The sequence below is a fragment of the Cetorhinus maximus genome, chromosome 31 (assembly GCF_964194155.1).
Source record: "Cetorhinus maximus chromosome 31, sCetMax3.hap1.1, whole genome shotgun sequence".
Taxonomy (NCBI): domain Eukaryota; kingdom Metazoa; phylum Chordata; class Chondrichthyes; order Lamniformes; family Cetorhinidae; genus Cetorhinus; species Cetorhinus maximus.
The window spans coordinates 14,410,207-14,429,254 of record NC_135909.1 but is presented as its reverse complement, the minus strand read 5'-3'; the positions used below and the strand labels follow the sequence as shown (position 1 = coordinate 14,429,254).

The following is a 19,048-nucleotide window of genomic DNA, read 5'->3' as shown; positions in this document are numbered from 1 at the left end:
AGGATGAAGAAAGCTGTTTGTCGGTCAATCCCTGTGTAGCGATTGGCCGAGAGATTATGGCAATGAACTGATGCTTCGTTGGGCTTTGCACCCACTCTTTGTCAAGAAAAACGGGAAAACTGGAGGAAACTGAAACGAGGTGTTGGCTGTCCTTTGTCATTGTGCGATCATGTTCTCTAATATAAGCGGAGGACTGTAGATGCCTGTAAAATTAGCATCCTTAGGTCTCTGGTTTAATTCCGGCTCGAAGAAGGATTCGCTGTCAGCTGAAATAGCTCAGTTAGGAGAGCGTTAGACTGAAGATTTAAAGGTCCCTGGTTCAATCCCGGGTTTCGGCAACAAATTGCAAATCCTTTTGCCTGAGCGTCTCCAGCTTTTTCCTGTGTTGCTCGCTAGCTGATGGTGCCAACAGTTTTTGGGAGACCCAGTCCCGCTTTTTGAGGGTAGAGGAGACTTGCCCTCCTCCAAAACACGCGGGCAGCTCTGTGTCCGCTGGTCCACGTTACTGCAATAAAGATCGCTTTAACCTTTCTTGAAAAAATCATATGAAAAAGCGCTGGTCAACTCAGCTCCCATGAAACTATTGCTAACAACCGTGCAACTCTCATATGTTCCCAGCTTCTGGTTCCTCGATCACTCATTGGGAATTTAAATTCCTGAAAATCCGTCTGTTGATCCATTGCAATGTTGTTTTTTTAACATTAACCAGGGGACTGTAATTGGAATTCAATTAATCCATTGTTTCCCTCTCGTTTATTAATATTTCTTTGTGTCTGTGTCTCTCAGTGATTAGGTCGAGAAATGAGCTCGCCTCAGTCATGCGGCGGACGGATCTCATGAGTATTACAAATATTTACCCTTTCCTTTTAAATTCAGATCAGAATTTCTCATTGAAACACAGGAAATGCTGCTTAACCTGCTCCAAGGGCACTTCTATGACTCACTGAAACAACATAATTTGACCTTTCAGTAAGCTGTTTGTGTGCAGCCGTTTCTGGGGGTCTCCCTCAGTCACGAATATTGGAATCGGATCTTAGTTTTCTGCATGTTTAGTGGGAAACCCAATATGTCAACTGCTTTACAGAAGGAGTCGACAGTGACCTGGAGCTAAGTTTCTGAGTGAACACCCTGTTACGAGCGGGATGGGAGGAGTGCGCCCTTGGTCTAGTCCCACTACTCCACAGGTCGCAACATTGGTTCAAATGTTCAACTCACTCACCAAAATGGCCAATTACTTACTTTCACCACTGTTCCCGAGAATAAACGAGGTTTTAAATGGCTTATTTCGATAAACAATAAATTTGTCTGTTTGATATAAACAAAGGTATTTTCGAATAGAAATGTAAAGCTTATGAACGTACAGTATGGATCTGAAGTTATGCGAATTAATCTTTCGAGATACCATAAGTCACACATACACACACACACACGCTCTCCCTCTCTCACAAACACACACACGCACACATACATACACACACATACGCTCTCCCTCTCTCACAAACACACACACACACATACACACACGCATTCATAATAGGAAACCATGATAGTAAAAAGAGAAATAGCGGAAATTAAAGCAAAATGGTGGGGATGTTGGAAATCAGAAACAATAACAGAAAATGCTGCAAAAAATCAGCAGGTCTAACAGCATCTGTGGGGAGATGTAAATACAGAGTCAACGTTTCGAGCCCTTATGACCCTTCTTTAGTAAGGAAGCAATTTTGCCAAAAATTAAAAGTCAATGGATCAAGGCAAAGGACTGGATGTGCAGTCCTTGAGATGGGGTCAGTGTTCCACAGTAACTCCCCCAGCACTGATCCGAGACAACATCAAGCAGCTGGTCCTTCTCTTCTCAAAGGGAAAAAAAGCCCACTTTTTAAAACACAGTCTTCCAGGTATGTTTTCCTTCAGAACCATGAAATCCATGTGACCCCCTGTGTACACAGCCCTATCGGGTCAAAATGTTCACAGCCTGATTTTAACATGTAGGCTTGTCTGAAAGAACATTCAGATTGGCAGAGTTGGGGGTGGCTGTGGGTCCGGGGGAAGGGTGGCGGGGGAGGGGTGGGGGGGGGTGGTGCTGGGGGGGGCGGGGGGTGCGAGGATGGTGGCATTTGGGTGATGCAGTGAGAGGAGGGGCGTGTGGTGGGGCAGATGATGGTGGGTTGGACGGAAGGGTTACAGCTTCATGTTACTTGACCATATTTTAGCTGTGTTATAGGAGTTGCAGAAACTCAGCTTTAATTCGACTTAGCAAAAAAGATCAGGGGGAATTAACGGTCAGGGAAGTTAGGCAGCGCTCACTTCAATTGCTGGTCATCACATGTCTAAGTGACAGTTTCTCAGGGCAGTAAGAGTTGGGATGGGGTTACTTTTGACAGAAAGTGTTGATGTGGCTTTTTCCGGCGACAGAACTGATAGCCAAGAATGTGCGGTAAATTAACAGAAAGTCCAACCAACTCATCCACACAGTCAAGCTGGTGAAACGAAATGACTGGCGACCTGGCTCTCACCCTGATCACTCGGTTCTCGGACTCCTGCAATGTTCCAATGAAGCTCAAGGTTCGCTCGAGGAGCAGCGGCTCATCCTTCAATGAGGAACTTTAAAGCGTTCCAGTGTGAACATTCAGCTCAACAATATCGCTCTGTAAAAACTGCCAACATTCTGATTCCCTTCTGTTCGCAGATGTGGGTTTGAGTCTCGGTTTCACTGAAATTGATCTTTTTCTTGACGTCACAAAGCGCTTTATTATTCAACACGTCTGTCCATTACAGGGGCTGATGGAAGATCCAATCAGTGAGGTGCGCATTCACCCTTTTAAAACATTATTTCAGGGGATGTGAGCGTCGCTCGCGAGGCCAGTCTTTGTTATACATCCCAAACTGCCCTTGAACTCAGTGGCTTTTACAGCGAGCAGTTAGGAATCAAACTCATATGTAGACCAGGCCAGGGAAGACATCAATGAACCACCACTGAGATTAACGTTTAATTGCAGGTTTTAATTATTGAGTTTAATTTCCATCAGCAACTATGGTGGGAAATGAACACAAGTCCCCGGAATATTTCCACTGCTCCAATGTTTCTCCCTAGAGAGAGATGGAAATATCATGTCGAATCGACTCTAAGTCGGATCCCCATGTTATTGTGAACAAAAGTATCGAATCCAAGATCTTACAAGAAAAGTCGAAGCAAGCTGGCCTCATAACTTGGGTTGGAGAATCACATCAGTGATTCCAGGCAGAGCTTCTGCAAAATCACCGCAATAAGGGGGAAACAGTTGATAAAGTAACGACGAAGGTGGGATTCGAACCCACGCGTGCAAAGCACAATGGATTAGCAGTCCATCGCCGTAACCACTCGGCCACCTCATCGCAGAATGCCGATTCTTAAACCCCCTTCTATACTTATTGCATCCATGAACCGTTGAAATAAATGATCCTCTTTGGTACAGGCCCTGAATATTCGGCCAGTTGTGTAAAGATGGAAATGTATTTTATGTCAGTGAAATAAATGCCCATCACATCAGATTCGGGACTGTTGTAAACCGACTGATGTGAATCACTTCAACACTTCACCCTAATATCCAACATGTTTCTACACAGTGTAAAAACCCACCGCGGAAAGACCGGAACATACAAGCATTTAGTAGCAAAAAGAAACCCCTCCCAGCTCACTGCAAGCACCGAAACACAGCTAAAATGTGGTAAATTAAAATGAAACACTGGGGTTCCCAGCTCTGCTTGTCCTTTCAGTCAAGATTGAAACTGAGTGCAATCAGCCTCCCAAAAGTGAATCCACAAATAGACAGTTCACTCATTTGATGCTTTAGAATAAATTCAGAGTCTCATGGCACGGAGAAACGCTCTTTAAACTTGGCATTCATTTATATCACGTGTGTTGAAGTGATGCATTCCCTGCAATGACTTCCCGGGTGTTCAAACCTTGTCCTTATTTCCGGAACTGCCACCACCTCGAGCGCGAAAGAAAATGCTGCATTAAGATGGGCTCGTCCGGGAATTGAACCCGGGACCTGTCGCATAATAAATCAATTGAACACCCAAAGCGACCAACAAGCCACCGGCATAACAAAAAGCAGTCAAAGAATCCTTTCATTTTCACACAAAGTGCATCAAACAAAAGCGAATTACAGTTCATGCTGGAAATATTTTCCAATGTTTTAGAAACCCCGGGGACGACTCCAACCAGTGGAGAGTTTCCCGCCTTATTTCCTTTGACTTCAGTTTTGCTGGGGTTCCTTGATGCCACATTAGGTCAAATGCTTCTTTGAACTCAAGTGCAGTCACTTGCACCTCGCGTCTTGAGTTCAGCTGCTTTCTCCATGTTTGGACCAAGGCTGCAATGAGGTCAGGAGCTGAGTGACCCTGGCAGAAAACAAACTGAGCTTCAGTGAGAGGGTTATTGCTGAATAAGGGTCACTTGATCGCAATCTCGAAGACATTTTTCCTCACCTTAATAAACGAGAGTAGACGGATGGGGCGGTTTTTCCCTGTTGGATCTTCCTTTTTTTTTGTGAACAAGACAGCCCTGAGTAATTTCCCACGTTGCCGGGAAGATGCCAGTCTTGTAGCTGCACTGGAACAACTTGGCGAGGGGCGAGGCTATTTCTGGAGCACAGGTTTTCAGTACTGCTGCAGGAATGGTGTCAGGGCCCAAAGCCTTTGCAGTTACCCGTGCCTTCAGCCATTTCTGGATTTCACTTGGAGTGAGTGGAGCTGGCTGAAGACTGACATCTGTGTTGCATTTCCCCAGCTTTTTGTCGAAAAGCAGAACTGAGGGAATCACATACGTGGCTCTATGAAACTCATCAGCTGAACAGTGAAAGGCGACAGTGTTTATCACAAGCGGGTTCCATTCATTCAGATACAGATTTGGGGCAAAAGTAGCCATAACCATGTGCGATACACAGTTTTCTGATCTGCAGTTACATGTGCTCCCGCTGTGACGCTTACATACCCGTGAGTTGAGAAGGTGTAGGCGCTATCTGGTTGAGGTAATTGAGATGATTAATAGGTTTTAATGCGGAGAAACCATTTCCTCTGGTGGGGGAATACAGAACAAAGGATAGAACCTTAAAATTAGGTTTAAGCCATTTAACAGTGACGTCAGGAAACTATTCATTCAAAGGATGAAGAAGGCTGTTTGTCAGACATCCCTGTGTAGCGATTGGCCGAAGATTGGCAATGAACTGATGTTTCGTTCGGCTTTGCAAAGTAATAATCGAAATTTGGAGGGAGCTTAAAAGAGGTGATGGCTGTCCTTTGTCATTATGCGATCATGTTCTCTAATATAAGCGAATGGCTGTCGGTGACTGTAAAACTCGTATCCTTACGTCCCTGCATCAATTCTGGCTCGAAAAACGGAACTTTCGTCAGCCGAAATAGCTCAGTTGGGAGAGCGTTAGACTGAAGATCTAAAGGTCCCTGGTTCAATCCCGGGTTTCGGCAACGAGCGGCTAGTATAGTCGCCTGAGCGTCTCCTGCGGGTGAAGGTGCCAATTGTTTTTGGGAGACCCATTTCTGAGGGGAGGGGACACTTGCCCTCCTCCCTTGCACCTGTGCAGCTCTATGCTCGCGGGTCCATGTTATTGGAATAAAGATCTGTTTAACTTTTCTTTAAAAACATGTGAACAAGCGCTGGTCAACTCAGCTCCCATTAAACTATGCTAACAACTATGCAACTCTCATCTGTTTCGAGCTTCTGATTCCTCGATCAGTCATTGGGAATGCAAATCCTGAAAAATCCATCTGTTGATCAATTTCAATGGTGCTTTTGTCAACATTAACCAGAGGAGAGTAATTGGAATCCAATTCATCCATTGTTTCCATCCCGTTTATTATTCTTTCTTCCTGTCTGTATCTCTCAGTGATGACATTGGGAAGTGAGCTCGCCTCAGTCAGGTGGCGGACGGGCCCAATGAGTATTACAAATATTTACCCTTTCCTTTTAAATTCATATCAGAATTTCTCATTGAAACACAGGAAATGCTACTTAACCTGCTCCAAAGATACTTTCATGACTCACTGAAACAAAATAATTTGACCCTTCAGTAAGCACTTTGTGTGCAGCAGTTTCTGGTGGTGTTCCTCAATCAGGAATATTGGAACCGGATCTCAGTTTTCTGCATGTTTAGTGGGAAGCCCAATATGTCATCTGCTTTGCAGAAGGAATCGACAGTTACCTGGAGCTAAGTTTCTGAGTTCCGAGCGGGATGGGAGGAGTGCGCCGTTGGTCTAGTCCCACTACTCCACAGATCGCAACATTAGTTTAAATGTTCAATTCACTTAGTAAAATGGCCAATTATTTACCTTCACCACTGTTACCTGCATTAAAACAGATTTTATCGTGGATTCTTTAGAAAAGCAACAAATTGATCAGTTTATTGTTAAGAAAAAGCTCTTCCCGAATGGAAAAGTAAAGCAGTATGGAATATGAAATTATACAAATTAATCTTTCGAGATACCTTAAATCACACACGCAAACACACACGCACGCTCTCTCTCACAAACACACACACACGCTCTGTCTCACAAACACACACACACACACACACACACACGCTCTCTTTCACAAACACACACACACACACGCTCTCTCTCCCAAACACACACACACACACACCCGCTCTCTCTCACAAACACACACACACACACACACGCTCTCTCTCACAAACACACACACGCTCTCTCTCACAAACACACACACACGGTCTCTCTCACAAACACACACACACACACGCTCTCTATCACAAACACACACACACACACGCTCTCTCTCACAAACACACACACACACACACGCTCTCTCTCACAAACACACACACGCTCTCTCTCACAAACACACACACACACACACACACGCTCTCTCTCACAAACACACACACACACACACACGCTCTCTCTCACAAACACACACACGCTCTCTCTCACAAACACACACACACGGTCTCTCTCACAAACACACACACACACACGCTCTCTATCACAAACACACACACACACACGCTCTCTCTCACAAACACACACACACACACACGCTCTCTCTCACAAACACACACACGCTCTCTCTCACAAACACACACACACACACACACGCTCTCTCTCACAAACACACACACACACACACAAGCTCTCTCTCACAAACACACACACACGCTCTCTCTCACAAACACACACACACACACGCTCTCTCTCACAAACACACACACACACACGCTCTCTCTCACAAACACACACACACACGCTCTCTCTCAAAAACACACACACGCTCTCTCTCACAAACACACACACACACACACGCTCTCTCTCACAAACACACACACACACGCTCTCTCTCACAAACACACACACACGCTCTCTCTCACAAACACACAGACACACACGCTCTCTCTCACAAACACACACACATAGACATAATGGAAAACCATGACATAAAAAATAGAAAAAGGGGAAATTAAAGCAAAATACTGCTGATGCTGGAAATCTGAAACAAAAACAGAAAATGCTGGAATGATTCAGCAGGTCTAACAGCATCTGTGGGGTGAAAAAAAACAGAGTCAACGTTTCGAGTCCTTATGATTCTTTTTCAGAAAAGGGGGAATTTTGCCAAACGTTAAATGTCAATAGATCAAGGCAAAGGGCAGAGTGTGCAGTCCCTGAGATGGGGTCAGTGTTCTCCAGTCGCTTCCCCAGCACTGATCGATGACAACATCAATGATTCTGGCACTGCTTTTCGGGCGGTATCATGGAATAATCGAGCGTACTGTATCCCAGTGTGTCGAGCATCTCAGGAGCAGTTAATATTAACTTCCGGCTGTGGACTGGCTCTGGAGTGCAAAAGGCCCAAAAGGTCTTCCTGCCCAAGCAGTTGGTCCTTCTCTCCTCAAAGTCAAATCAAGCCCACTTTTTAAAACTTAGTCATCCAGGCATGTTTTTTGTCAGAGCCATAAAAACCATGTGACCCACTTTGTACAGAGCCCACTCGGGTCAAAATGCTCACAGCCTGATTTCCACATGGAGTTGCAATCTTGTTTGAAAACATATTCAGTCTGAAAGAACTGGGGGTGGCGTTGGGGCGGGATGGGGAGGGGGTTGCGGGGGGTGTTGGGGGGCGGGGCTGGTGGTTGGGGGGCTGCTGTGAGGGGAGAGGCGTGTTGTGGGGGCGGATGTTGGTGGGTGCGGCGGGAGGGTTACATCTTGATATTACTGGCCATATTTTTGCTGTATTATAGGAGTTGCAGAAAGTCACTTTAAATTCGTAATTTTAGTATATTTAGTAAAGCAGCTCAGGGGGAATTAACGGTCAGGGATGTTAGGCAGCGCTCGCTTCAATAGCTGGTCATCACATGTCTAAGTGGCAGTTTCTCAGGGCAGTCAGGGTTGGGATGGGGTTACTTTTGACAGAAAGTGTTGATGTGGCTTTTTCCGGCGACAGAACTGATAGCCAAGAATGTGCGGTAAATTGACAGAAAGTCCAATCAACTCATCCACACAGTCAAGCTGGTGAAACGAAATGACTGGCGACCTGGCTCTCACCCTGATCACTCGGTTCTCGGACTCCTGCAATGTTCCGATGAAGCTCAAGGTTCTCTCGACGAACAGCGGCTCATTCTTCAATGAGGAACTTTACAGCCTTCCATTGTGAACATTCAGCTCAACAATATCGCTCTGTAAAAACTGCCAACATTCTGATTCCCTTCTGTTCGCAGATGTGGGTTTGAGCTTCGGCAGTTGTTCATCAATCCGCGATTTAAAACGTCCACCAGTTACATATTTTTTTCTCTTTATTGTTCCGCATACGGAGCCGAGTGCCCTCATTCTGAGCTGTTTAACTCTCGGAGCTGATGTTTCCCTCTGTCTGGCGATGCAGCACAAACTCTGTTGTGATTTTATCTCTCCCGATTTCCAAGATTTTCCAGGGCGTCGTTTTTGCTTTTTTCCCGCTTCCCTTTCACTGGCTTAACCCCTATCACAAAATATTTACCTCTCCAGTTCAGGTGAAAAGTCACTTACCTACAACACGAACTCTGTTTCACCGCCCACGTATAATTCTTACATTTCCTGTGTTACTCTCGCGGTGTGAAAGGATAGTTGACTGGCTTTGGATGTGAATGGAACTAGATGCCCGCTTCGTCACGGCAAGCGGCTACCAGGAGGGCAGAGGAAACGTTTCAGGGGCGTCCTCAAAGCCTCCCTGATAAAATGCAACATTCCCACCGATTTGTGGGAATCTCTTGCTCGAAACGCCCAAACTGGACAAGAAACATCCGCGAAGGTGCCAACCATTTGGAACGTCTCCGACAGGCCCAGGTGGAGGCCAAGAGCAAACAGCGGAAGGAGCGGAGCAAAATCCGAGCATCCCACCCACCCGCCTCCTCAAACACTACCTGCCCCAACCTGTGGCAGAGTGTGCGGAGCCAGCATTGGACTTTTTAGGCTCCTCAGAAACCGCAACGTCGGCGTGGAAAAAAAGCCATTTTCAATGACGAGTTATTGCCTAAGAAGAAGAAGATGAAGAGGCTGTGGGATGGGTATGATTCTCGCTTAGCCATTCTTATTGAGATATTCTGCGAGAGGTGCCGTATTCAAATCTTGGACGAGACCCCAAGTGTTATCAACTATCGCCGTAAGTCACTGATGGGACTTATTTAGGAGAATGAATATGTTTTTGTTCTGGAGAAGGTGGGATTTTTTTATTTCAGGAATTTAGCAGCGATTGAGTGAAGGTCAACGGGCCAAGATTTAGAGAGGACAAAAAAATTGCAGGGACATTTTGAGGAGAGGTGCGGACAATAGGAACTGACTTCATGATCCAAAATCAATCTGAGATCCCGAGACCAAGGGTCTGGGAATCAGTGGAACATTCAAAAATCCAAGAGACATAAATGCAGCACAGTTTTTATGGACAAGGCATTATCTGGCTGGAAGGACTGGTAGCCTGGTCCTAAAGGATCGGGCGTCTAACTTCAATGCACATTATGATGTAATCAGAAGATAGCAGTTTCGTGTCCTGTCCCGTTGCTTCATACAGAAATCTGGTGGAACGTCCAATAAACCAGGTTCCCACTCGTCAGCTGCAAGTTCTGCTCTTTCTTCCAAACAATGCGGAGCACTTTCTCAGAATGTATTTCCTTGTTACTTTGTGCATTCATTCCTCACTCATCTTTGGATTTTGTTCCGTTACTAAGAAATCCACAATGTCTGACTAATGTCGATAAAATATTGATATTTCCAATGGAACAAAAGGCTTTGAATCAATCAGTTTAATAAAATGCTGCGGAGGGAATTCCAATTTCCTCATCAAGCGGCTGAATGATTCGCTGAATGTTCAGTTGTTGTTTCCAGGGATGAAAGATGATGTCACTGGTCTCGGAATCCAGAGGCCCAGGCTCATCTCTAGGGGCAAGTGTTCAAATCCCACCGTGGCAGCTCGGGGAATTTAAATTCAATTATTTCATGGTTCTTGAATTGAAAGCTGGTCTCTGTAATGACGGCCATGAAACAATCGTCGATTGTACTAAATAAAAACCCATCTGGTTCATCAATGCACTTAAGAGGAAACAGTCTGCCGTCCTGACCTGGTCTGGTTTACATGTGACTCCATGCACATGGGAATATGGTTGACTCTTATCTGCCCTCGGAAATTACTGAGCAAGCCATCCAGTTCGAGGGAGATTAGGGAAGGGCAGGAAGTTCTGGCCGTGCAATTGACGCCCACAGCCCACAGAAGAAGAATAAATAACAAAAAAATGCAATGCGTGGTATACAAGGACGAAAGGATTGACAGTTTGGATCTTTATTGTCTTGTAATAACAAGGCTGAGGGGTGGCCTAACGCTTGTATTTCAAATAGTGAAAACAATATTTCATGGGATGTGAGCGTCGCTCGCAAGGCCAGTCTTTGTTACACATCCCAAATTGTACTTGATCTCCGTGGATTTCTCAGCGGGCAGTTAGGAATCAAACTCATATGTAGGTCCGGCCAGGGAAGACATCAGTGAACCATCACTGGGATTAGCGTTTAATTGCAGGTTTTAATTATTGAGTTTAATTTCCACCAGGAGCCATGGTGGGAAATGAAGCCAAATCCTCGGAATATTTCCACTGCTCCACTTACTCCCCTTAGAGAGAGATCGAAATATTAAGTCGAATGGACTCTAAATCGGATCCCCAATTTATTGTTAACAATAAAATCGCAATCAAGATCTTAGAAGAAAACTCTATGCAATCTGGCCTCAGAACTTGGGTTGGAGGATCACATCAGTGATTCCAGGCAGACCTTCTGCAAAATCCCCGCACCAAGGAAGAAACATTTGATGAAACAACGACCAAGGTGGGATTCGAACCTTAACGTGCAAAAAACAATGGATTTATATTCCATCACCTTAACCTCTCGGCCAGCTCGGCACAAATTAAACCCCCTTCAATACTTTTTGCATTCATGAACTGTTGAAATAAATGATCCTCTTTGGTACAGGCCCTGAATATTCGGCCAGATGTGTAAAGGTGGAAATGTAGTTTCTTCCATTAACATAAATGCCCATCACATCAGATCAGGGGCTGTTGTAAACCGACTGATGTGAATCACTTCAACACTTCAACCTGATATCAAACATGTTTCTACACAGTGTGAAAATCCAGCGCTGAAAGACCGGAACTTACAAGCATTTGGTTGCAAAAGGAAACCCCTCCCAGCTCATTGCAAGCACCGGAACACATTAAAATGTGCTAAATTGTAATGAAACACTGGGGTTCCCAGCTCCGCTTGTCCTTTCAGTCAAGATTGTAGCCGAGTGCAATCAGCCTCCTACCTGAATCCACACGGAGGGAGTTGCCTTATTTGACGCATAGAGATAAATTCAGAGTCTCATGGCACGGAGAAACGTTCTTTAATCTTGACATTCATTTTCATCACGCGTGTTTTTAGTGATGCATTTTCAGCAATGAATTCCCGGGTGTTCAAACCTGGTCCTAATTTCCGGAACTGCCACCACCTCGAGCGCGAAAAAAATTACTGCATTAAGATGTCCGATGGGCTCGTCCGGGAATTGAACCCGGGACCTCTCGCACATTAATAGAATGAAATTCGCAAGGCGAGAATCATGCCCCTAGACCAACGAGCCACCTGTACTACAAAGTGCAGTCAAAGGATCTTTTCATTGTCACCCATAGTGTATCAAACAAAAGCGAATTACTGTTCCTGCTGGTTTTCTTTTGGAATGTTTTTGAAACCCCGGGGACGACTCCAACCAGTGGAAAGTTTCCCTCCTCATTTCCATGAACTTTCAGTTTTGCTGGGGTTCCTTGATGCCCGCACTAGGTCAAATGTTTCCCTGAACTTAAGTGAACACTTGAACCTCACGGCTTGAGTTCAGCTGTTTCTCCATGTTTGGACCAAGGCTGCAAAGAGGTCAGAATGTGATTTAAAAGATGCCATGCTTGGTTTGGTTGAGTGGTCAGAAAATTGGCAAATGGAATTCAATCCCAGAAAGTTTGGGGTAATGCATTTGGGGAGGGCAGACAAAGAAAGGGAACACTCAATAAACGGGAGGATATTGAGACAGGTTGCGGAAGTGAGACACGTTGGAGTGCATGTTCACATTTCCCTGAAGGTGGCAAGACAGGGGGACAAGGTGGTAACGGAATGTTTTCCTTTATTGAACGAAGTATTGAATACAAAAACAGGGATATAATGCTGGAAATCTATAAAACGCTGGTTAGGCCACGGTTGGAATTTTGTGCACAGTTCTGGTCATCACATTACAGGAAGGACACAAATGCTCTGGAGGGTGTGCAGAGAATATTTAAAAGAATGCTACAAGGGTTTGAAAATTGCAGCTGTGAGGAAGGTTGGATATTCTAGGGTTGTTTTCCTTAGGATAGAGGAGGTTGAGGGGTGACCTAACTGAGGTGCAAAAAGATTATGAGCGACCTAGGGCTGGGGATCAGGAGCAGTTGGGTTTCTCTGGCAGAGAAACACCAGAGACACAAAGGGCCGAATGGGCTTTCTCTGTGGTGTAACTATTCTAAGATTCCATGTGTATAAGTGCCGTATTCATTCTGTATCGCTCTGTCCCTGGTAAAGGATTTGAGTGTCTGATTCCTAATGTATTTGTCAGCCTCTGGGGATGTGTCATTCATTCTGCATTGCTCTCTCTGGAAAACTATGTGAGTGCGGGATTCATTATGTATTGGTCAGTCTCTGGGGATGTGTGTGAGTGTAGGATTCAAACTGCATTGCTCTGCCTCTGGTACACTATGTGAGTGTGGGATTCATTATGTATTGGTCAGTCTCTGGGGATGTGTGTGAGTGTAGGATTCACTCTGCACTGCTCTGTCTCCGGTACACTATGTGAGTGTGGGATTCATTATGTATTGGTCAGTCTCTTGGGATGTTTGTGAGTGTGGGATTCACTCTGCATTGCTCTGTCTCTGGTGCACTATGTGAGTGTGGGATTCATTATGTATTGGTCAGTCTCTGGGGATGTGTGTGAGTGTAGGATTCACTCTGCATTGCTCTGTCTCTGGTGCACTATGTGAGTGTGGGATTCATTATGTATCTGTGAGTCTCTGAGGTACTTTGAAAATCAGTATTCATTCTACCAAGAATATACTTCATTGGGCCATTTGGACACATTGGTACATTATTGCTAACGATCTTCAATCCAGTTTACTTTATGTAATATTACCTGTTTATCCATGAAATCTATTCCCTCTCCTATGCTTATCTTGCTTTCCCTGAAATACAGCTGTGCTAATCGTCTTGACTGCTCAACATGACAACCAGTTCCAAATTCTACCGACTCAGTGGGAAAACAAGGTAATATCGAATTCTCTTTGAATTGATTGTTGACACCTCTATGTCCACCCTATCACATCCCATCACTAATTCCTCATATTGAGCTGTTTCTGCAACACACACAGTTAATGTCATTGTATCAAAATCCTGGAACTCCCTCCCTCACAGCACTGTGGGTCTACCTACACCACAGGGACTGCAGCGGTCCAAGACGGCAGCTCACCACCACCTTCTCAAGGTCACTTAGGAATGGACAATAAATGCTGGCCGAGCCAGCGAATCTCATATCCATTGAATTAATAAAAAAAAGTTCCGCTCTGTTGCATTTCTCAGCTCTGGCCAGTAGATGTCAGCACACTCAGAGAGCGACAGAACAGACAAGAAGCGTTCACATTTTATTGGACGGCGAAGGGAGGTATTTGGTTCAATGCAGATCTGTCAATGGCACTCTGTACCTGTGGTATTGTAAAGTAAGTGTGGGAATCATATGTTTCTTTCATCACTTGGTTCTGTTTGTGTGCATGAGATTCATTCTGTATCTGTCAGTGGGATTAATTTTACATCTGTCAATCTTTGGTATTATAAAACATTGTGAGATTCAATTGCAGTTTTCCCAATCATCGGTATTGTATGTGAAAGTAGAATTTACAGTGTGTGTGTTAGTGTGTGGTCTTCCATTTGTATCCATCAGCATCTGTTACTCTATGTGATGCTTGGACTCTTTCTAAATCTCTCAGTGGTACAGTTGGTGTATCATATTTCTTTAGTATCACTCAGATTCATCTATTGTGAGTGAGTGCAGTGACCAGCCTGTATCTTTCAGCATCTGGCACTGAAAATGTGCTTGAGAATTATTCTCTGCTTCTGTGTGAGTGTGGGATTCACTATATAACCTTCAGTCTCTGGGACTAATTATAAATTTGCATTCATTCCACATACATTTCCAGCAGAACAACAAGCCACTGATATGGTAGGTTTAAAGCAAACAATGTGTGTAAGCTTTGGCTGAGTATTAAATCTCTGGAGGAAACAACACGTTTATTCTGGTTTCGTCAATTATTTGCCTGTTGGAAAGAAGTATATTTTTGGACTCAAGTACAGGTGGAGTGGAAGACACAGATTCCATCAATTTAACCTCTATAAATATTCATTGTGAATGGTTTGAGAGACTTTAGACAGGCTCTAGCTCTGATTGGTCAGTCCATTCTCAATCCTAATCTTCAACCAATCGGAGAGCCGGGTAACAGGAATTGGAAGTGCCGATTGGCTTATATTTTCAAATTCGAAAAGCCCGCCAGTTTGAGGGGGGAAAAAAGATAATAGCCGAACAGCTTAATTTCAAGGCAACAATTTTAATCTCACGCTTTAGGAGCTGTAATATTGCATTCTGCGTCACAGAGTCCTGGCGCTATTTTAGGAACAGATTAAATGTGTCAAACTCTTATCTGTAACCGGCGGTAACAAAGCAGCGATTTAAAACAGAGCCAATCTCAGCTCACTGGAAACGCAATAACTGAGGTTACCAACCGACTCCTTCATACAGGTTTCATCGGGACAGAGAGAAACGGCTGATTTCTGATCCTGTCCCCTGAAAGCGGCCGGGAATGATACAATCGGAAGAGCGGAGCGCTCCAGCAGCCACACGCTCAGCATAGCTGCTCTTTCTCAGGAGCCTGTGAACACGGCCCGCGGGGAGCTGCAGTCCAGCCCGGGAGGAGCGAGACTTGACTTTGGCTTTGTCCTGGGCTCCACCGCCGATCTTTCTACAATCTTACACACACTTCCACCACGAATGAATAATTCCTCTCGCACTCACCCTTTCCCGATCTTCTGGGGAATGTAGTCGGCCACTTCTGAAAGCCCGGTCATGAGCTTGTGTGATACACAGCGCGAAATGATCTGATCAGGGTAACCATTACCCTGCAGGATGCCTTTGATGAGCCCGGTTTCCGCATCAAGCTTGCACGGTGAGCAAATGGCTCGGGCCCGATTCACAAAGTTGCTAATAAGACCAATCTTACAGAGCGTGGAACTGTAAGAATCCCAACGCGTATTTTAACTAATGGAGAGAATTTTGGTCTGATCACGGATAAGGCTGAAAATAAATCACTACTGCGATGGCCGGGAATCGACCCGGGTCAACTGCTTGGAAGGCAGCTATGCTCACCACTATACCACCATCGCACACTTCTCTAAATTACAGTCAGCATTTATAGTACCGCGAAACACACTATATCTTTGGCATCTTGTGTCTGATTGATAAACTGTTTTGCAATAATTCTCACCATGTTTATGTTGTTTCACACATTTAAAATGTCCCCAAAGAAGTTACCTCTTTGCATGTCTCACGTGCAGCCAGCAGAGGGCACCGGTCCACAATAAATTCTCTCCTGCTGTTTCTTTGGACACATCGAGACAGGAAAAGGTCTGTTGCTGCCCGGGGAACGGGCCGTGAAACAGACAAAGATAGTGACCAACTACAACGGCTCCATGTAGATATCCACAAAGTTCCGAACAATAAAAAAATGCAACTTATCCTGGAAGGGATGATGAAGTTCTCTCTGAAATAACTACACCAACACTTCCCTTAAAATAATTGATTTGCTGTCACTAATTCAATAGCAACCGTTTAAATTTCAGCCGGTATTCATTTCCAGTTCTAGACAGACACTTTCACTGACCGGTTCAATCTTTGAAAAACTTTTCGAATTCCCTCTCAATAAACTAAATTACAGGCCCGTGATCCGATTTTATCTTGTTCTTAGTCCCATTCATTTGTGATACCTGCAGACTAACTGGTTTAGAGGCTGATGTGTTTGTGACCTTCGATCTCCTTCTCTGCCTGATCCTCACACCTCTTGACTGCCTTGTAGATAACAAATCACTCCAACTCAAACTTGGCCAAACCCCGCGTCACAACTCAAACCCAAACACATTATATTCTCCAATTCAGCTGGAAGAGGGGTTAGTAAAAGTCTCAATGCTTCTGGGAGGGGAGTTGTGTGTTAATGGAATAGAAGATGTCCTAGAAATGGAAGCAGACTGTTTGTCTGTTTGTAGAAGTGACTGGAATGAGGCGGGGATATTGCTGACAGGTCTGGATTTAAAAGATCCGGGTTTCTAACGATAGATAAACAAGATGTTCCATTGAGTAAGATTTGTTTCGAGCGCCCTGTTCACTAATGGTGCCCAGAATTCGAAAACAAATCAGTTCGAACAGGCAGGAGGCGGAGTTAGATGATCATAGACTCTGTTCTGTCTGTCACTCAGTCTCCTCCCCGCCCCGCCACTCACTCTCTGTCCCGTTCTCAGTCAGGTCGGGGCGGGCTATTTAAAAGAGGAACTTGAAGCAGCTCGTCTCTCATATTCTGCAGCGATCTGAGTGAAGGTTCATCATGTCTGGCAGAGGGAAAGGAGGCAAAGGACTGGGTAAAGGCGGAGCAAAGCGGCACCGCAAAGTGCTTCATGATAATATCCAGGGCATCACCAAACCAGCAATCCGCCGCCTGGCTCGCCGTGGCGGTGTCAAGCGGCTCTCGGGTTTGATCTATGAGGAGACACGCGGGGCGCTGAAGGTTTTCCTGGAGAATGTGATCAGGGATGCGGTCACCTACACTGAACACGCCAAGCGCAAGACGGTCACTACCATGGATGTGGTGTACGCTCTGAAACGCCAGGGCCGCATTCTCTATGGTTTCGGCGGCTGAACAACTCGACCCTTTCTACCAAACACACAACAAAGGCTCTTTTAAGAGCCACCCAAAACGTCACATTAAGAGCACTGACCTGGAAACGGGAGCGAGAAATCTCAAACTGTAACTGAATGAAAAACAGCTTTAGCATCATTTCATTCTCTTTCTGTCACTAGTTCATTTATTAAGGTTGTTGGTGTTTTAAGTGGGGAGTGGAGCGGTGTATTACCTCCCCAGACCCCACTCTCCCACTCCAATATAGTGGAAGAACGACTCACTCCATTTTCTCTTCAATATCTATTAAACCGTGACATGAATTAAACCCATACAGTTCATGATGTTTATGTGGGAGACCCGGAACTGTCGGTAGTCACGGTGATTTCGCCCATCAGTAGGAGCTTTCTACCCGCCTGTTATAAACAGATCAGGTAAAGATTCCGAATTGAATCCGGGTTGAAATGCATGTTGAGCCAAAATGAGAACTTTCTCAGGTTTTACACTGGTGTCTTTTGCAGCGGAGCTAGTATTTTTAAATGAAAATGCTGGAAAATTTCACCAGGTCTGGCAGCACCTGTGTGGAGAGAGGGAATTATCTCTTCGAATGGACATGACGCTTCTTCAGAGCCAGAATGAAATGAGTTCACACAGTGAGCAGCCCTTTCACAGATTCTGTGAGTGGCTCTGAAAAGAGCCTTTGGGTTATTAGATTAAAGAATGGCTGCTTCACTTGGTCTTCGAGCCCGCAGCGGCGCTGGTTTTCTTGGGCAGCAGCACGGCCTGGATATTAGGCAGCACCCCGCCCTGAGCGATGGTCACCCCTCCCAGCAGCTTGTTGAGCTCCTCGTCGTTGCGGACGGCCAGCTGCAGGTGTCTGGGGATGATGCGGGTCTTCTTGTTGTCCCGGGCCGCGTTACCGGCCAGCTCGAGGATTTCAGCCGTCAGATACTCGAGCACAGCAGCCAGATAGACCGGGGCTCCGGCACCCACACGCTCAGCATAGTTGCCCTTTCTCAGGAGCCTGTGAACACTGCCCACCGGGAACTGCAGTCCAGCCCGGGAGAAGCGAGACTTGGCCTTAGAGCGAGGTTTACCGCCGGTCTTTCCTCTTCCAGACATTTCACAATTTCACAAACGCTTTCACAGGACTGAAATCAATTGTTGGGCAGCAAGTGTCTAAGTGTCTGTATCATTGGGACAGGAAGTATTGCAGCGCCTGTTACTATGAACAGAAAGTGTCGGAGTGACATTATTTTCAGTTTGCATTCATCTTGTAGCTGCAGAAATAAATTGATTTCAGCATGATGGGCGGATTGCTGATTCGGTTCTTATTTGTCATCAAAGAAAACTGAGTTCGATTACAGTGAATGCATAACTCAGCGTCTTCATTAATATTTCAAACAGCAAGTTTCCGATGTATAGAAATACCCACCTTTCTCCCTTTTGTCTAATATATTTGATGAATAGAAATCTATCAAAGTGAGATTTAAAATTGAAGTGTTGTTTCCGGAAGGGAGCTCTGATATTCTCATCCCCGTTTGTCG

At 45.1% G+C, this 19,048-nt stretch overlaps 5 non-coding genes across 5 annotated transcripts; 2 read left to right on the top strand and 3 right to left on the bottom strand.

Annotated features, from left to right (window-relative positions):
• Nucleotides 1–265: 265 nt before the first annotated feature.
• trnaf-gaa (transfer RNA phenylalanine (anticodon GAA)) lies at nucleotides 266–338 on the top strand. The gene has a single exon. It is a non-coding gene; the product is annotated as a tRNA-Phe (tRNA).
• A 2,952-nt stretch (nucleotides 339–3,290) lies between these two features.
• trnas-gcu (transfer RNA serine (anticodon GCU)) lies at nucleotides 3,291–3,372 on the bottom strand. The gene has a single exon. It is a non-coding gene; the product is annotated as a tRNA-Ser (tRNA).
• A 2,021-nt stretch (nucleotides 3,373–5,393) lies between these two features.
• Nucleotides 5,394–5,466, top strand: trnaf-gaa (transfer RNA phenylalanine (anticodon GAA)). Its single transcript has one exon. It is a non-coding gene; the product is annotated as a tRNA-Phe (tRNA).
• A 6,583-nt stretch (nucleotides 5,467–12,049) lies between these two features.
• On the bottom strand, nucleotides 12,050–12,139 carry trnaa-ugc (transfer RNA alanine (anticodon UGC)). Its single transcript is given in 2 exon segments — nucleotides 12,050–12,085; nucleotides 12,104–12,139. It is a non-coding gene; the product is annotated as a tRNA-Ala (tRNA).
• A 3,789-nt stretch (nucleotides 12,140–15,928) lies between these two features.
• Nucleotides 15,929–15,999, bottom strand: trnag-ucc (transfer RNA glycine (anticodon UCC)). Its single transcript has one exon. It is a non-coding gene; the product is annotated as a tRNA-Gly (tRNA).
• Nucleotides 16,000–19,048: the final 3,049 nt, after the last annotated feature.